A 4,094-nucleotide genomic window follows, 5' to 3' on the forward strand; every position below is an offset into this window, starting at 1 on the left:
GTTGATTAATTATCCTCGGGGTCCGGAAAGTCCCTATGCAATTTTATTAGGTTATTAGGCAATTGTAGTACCAAAGTTGGGCCTTGCCAGACCAGCTTTAATCTAAAACGAATTATCAAGGGGGTCCCCATAACAACCCTGATCGTGTTAGGAGCGCTCAAATATGGAACATAACACCGGTAGCCGAAACTAAGGGGGCAAAGGTGGAACAAAACACCAGGCTAGAAAGGCCGAGCCTTCCACCTTTTACCAAGTATATAGGTCCATTAAATTAAATATCATTAATATGGTGATATAACAAGGAACCCATGTTATCACATGGAAGCAACTGCACCTGCATCTAGCAAAGCTAACACATGGTTAAACAAGCAGTAACATAGCCAATCAGTGGTTTGTTAGGTTGTGAATAGGTTAAGGTTTTCATGGCATGGTTGAGAGGCTGATATTTAACAGGTGGTAGGCAACGAGACATAGCGACAAAAACGATGATACTAGCATGGCAATGATAGTATGGTATCTGAGGAAATGGTCATCTTGCCTGAGATCCCGCTTGGAAGAAGAATGACTCCGTGAAGCACACGAACCGATGTAGTCGAACGGGTCCTCACTTTCCGACACGCTTGCGGAACTCTATCGAGACAGAGGAAACCGGAAACAATCATCAACACAGATATTCACCACGGCATATGAACGACAAGATGCAATCCACGTATGATGCATGAACAGCTGAACATAAATGCAAGTCATAGCATGACAATTCACACAATCAAACACTACGCATTAAGTGAAGTTCAATATGCAACGAGTTGCATATTGACGAAACTCCACATACGAATTATTTAGTTATATCCTGATTAGGTACTCGGCAATATTAAATGTTATTAAACATGGCAAGAGGTGAAGCGCAATTAATCTACCTATCTAGGCATTTTAAATGAGGTTGGAAATGTCATATAGCATCTCTGAAACGACCTCACATGTTAATTAACAATTTTGTCCAGATCTGAACTAATATGTTTTAATAGTTGTTAAACAGCAAAATAAATAGGTTCACGTGATTCTACGCGTCGTTACAATTAATTTACACATAGAGAACATCTCCAACGGAGCTATAGATCAAAAGATACGAGCACCGCAAGATATGATGGCATGAATGCAATATGTGTGCAACGACAGTCACAAGAATTTCAAAACATACAACCAGCAAGATAATGTGAAACTACACGAGATTCTAAGCAATCTTCATATAGGACACGATCAAAACGGAGCAACGGTTCAACAACTACGAGCTAAACAAGAAATCACTACAATTTATCCAAAATCAGCCACATAGCATTTTCTACACCCCACAACTACGAGCTACAGAAAACCAATATACTCAACCAAGGCATGAGACGATAGAAGGCAAGATGCACTACCACATGCAACTTATAACACCTAGCATGGAAGCATGGATCACTAGGAAAAGAAGTCACAAAATGGCTTCTCACACACAGTTTCAGACTTAGTGAAAATAACAGTTTATGAAATTACAGTTTTTGATCTGAAGGCATATTGACAGCAGCAAAACCATAAGCTACAGAACTCCAAATGGCATAAAAATCCACAGCATGCTAGAAATCCTAAAGTCTACAACTAACTCCATTGCACAAATCTCAAAGGAGCTACAGGTCACCAGATAAAATCATGACAAGATAGCAACAAAATATAACAGAATCCAAACTTAGAAATATTTCAGCACCTCCAAAACAACACTATTTCCTAGCAAGTTGAGAGCAAGCAAACCACACCTAGACATGGATTTCTATTGCAACCAAAAATACCAGGGGCTAGCCTACACATCCAAGGGCAAATCTCTAGTTGACAACTCCTTCATATCATGCACGGATTAAATCCCACAAAAATAACAAAAGGGCATCAGGGCAAAATATCACGCGAACTAACTTGCTCAAAAGCTAAAACTAAACACACAATTAAATTCTATGGATTTTTCTACCCCGAAAACATATATAACAAGTGGGGTTGCAACATAAATATATCGCCACACGTATATGCGAGATTATGTCCTAAACGCGGAATAATAAACTAGCGACTAAACCCTACATGCAAAAATACAACAAACTACTCTAAAATACATGGCAAAGGGTCCCTAAAAACATGAGCATTTTATCTACGGAGTTTGAGCAATCCGGGCATGCACGGAAAATAAATACGGGATAGTCTCCTATTAGGACAGCACGCATCTCTAGGCAAACAGCAGGTCAAACCACTTCAAACATTTATGCAAGTTGCAAAATCGTAATTTACGTGAAATTCTACACGAGTTACATATTCAATACGTCGCGATCCGATACACGGTTTAAAATCTACGGGCATATGAAAATATCCTAATTTCCTGAAATTATTAAGTCGCAGAAAATCCCTAAATTCTAATCGGGCCGAAACTGATAAGCGCAAGATACTAAAACGTGCACAGGCGCTGGATAGAGGGGCAGAGGGGCGCTCACCTTGGACCTAGCCCATGAGAGGAGGCGGCTAGCTGGGCCTGGGCCGAAGGGGAGCTGGCGAGCTAGGCCGGCGAGCGGGGCAGGGAGGCGGCCCACGGGAAGGTGCTAGCGCGCTCGTCGTCTCCCAGCTGCTCGAGCGGGGCCGATAGGGGAGCTGCGCCGGCGGCGGACTGGGCTCGAGGGGCAGCCGGACTCCGATGACTGCCGGATCTGGGGGGCGAGGGTGGCTGCCGGATCTGGCGCCGGAGACCGACGACGAAGCGGCTCTGGCGAGCGGAGGACGCGAGACGGCTCTGGCCGAGGCCGGTGGATTGCGCGACCGCGGCGGCCGACGGGACTCCCGCGGGCGACGGGGAGCAGGGCGGCGCGACGGGCACGGCGGGATGTGGGCGCCTAGATGCGGGCGGCGAGGCTCCAGTGGAGCACGAGAGGAGGCCGACGGCGCAGCCATGAAGGGCAACTGCGGGAGCCTCGGGCTCCAAACGACGGCGACGGATCTGGGCCCAGGCGGGCCACGGATGGGCTGCGCGGGCCCGCAACGGCTGAGAGGAGAGAGAGGGAGGTGGCTGCGCTAGGGTTAGGGTCTCAGGCGCGGATCCCGAAGAGGAGTTGGGTGGCTGTCTAAAACAAAGCATGGGGTCTATTTATAGACAAAGTGGGGCCAGGTTTAGCAAAATTTCGTCCCGGTTTCAACCGCGCGGTCGGAATCGAACAATTCCGAACGCGGGACGGGATAAGTGACCGTGTAGAGTAGGTTAGCCGAAAAATAGAGGGAAACGGTGCGGCACGGCAACGCGGTTTAAAACCCCGAAAACGTCCGACAATAAACCGAAGACGGTGCCGCTACGGCCGACCGTTCAGGTACCAGACGGACTGCGATTGCGACGAAATTTGGCAGACGGTCTATCTATAATAAAAGAAGACCGTTCGTCAAGTTCCAACCCAATCAGAGAAATTTTTACACACACTTTTAAAACAAGATTTCGACGATGCCGCGGACGCGTGCGAGTGCGGTCGGGCTCAGTACGAACAACGACGAGAACCGGCAACTAACAAATGCAAATTTAAAAATTGACGGCAACGGGATACCAATGCAATGCAGATAATGCGCATGATGCGATGATAATGCGACAGATAAAATAAGCCACACGACGAAAACGGGATAAAGGGGGAATCTTCTGAAACGTGATGATAATGCGACAGATAAAATAAGCCACACGACGAAAACGGGATAAAGGGGGAATCTTCTGAAACGTCGGTCTCGGGCTGTAACAAAAGGTTGGGAAGGCTTTCCTCAGTTTCAGCAGCAAGAAATAATTATTCCACTGTACACACAAACACTGTAGCAACAATAGCAAGTGCCGGTTAAGCAAAGGACGCCCAAAAAGGGTAGAAATGAAAACCTTCATGATTTACCCCTCCGTTCTTAAATGTAAGTCAGAAATTTCACTAAAGACTATACGGATGTATAAACACATATTTTAGAGTGTAGATTCAACCATTTTTTTTCATATATAGCCTATAGTGAAATCTCTACAAAGACTTACATTTAGAAACAGAGGAAGTAGTCTTGTATATAATAATACA

This window comes from Hordeum vulgare, chromosome 2H (genome assembly GCF_904849725.1).
Source record: "Hordeum vulgare subsp. vulgare chromosome 2H, MorexV3_pseudomolecules_assembly, whole genome shotgun sequence".
Lineage (NCBI taxonomy): Eukaryota > Viridiplantae > Streptophyta > Magnoliopsida > Poales > Poaceae > Hordeum > Hordeum vulgare.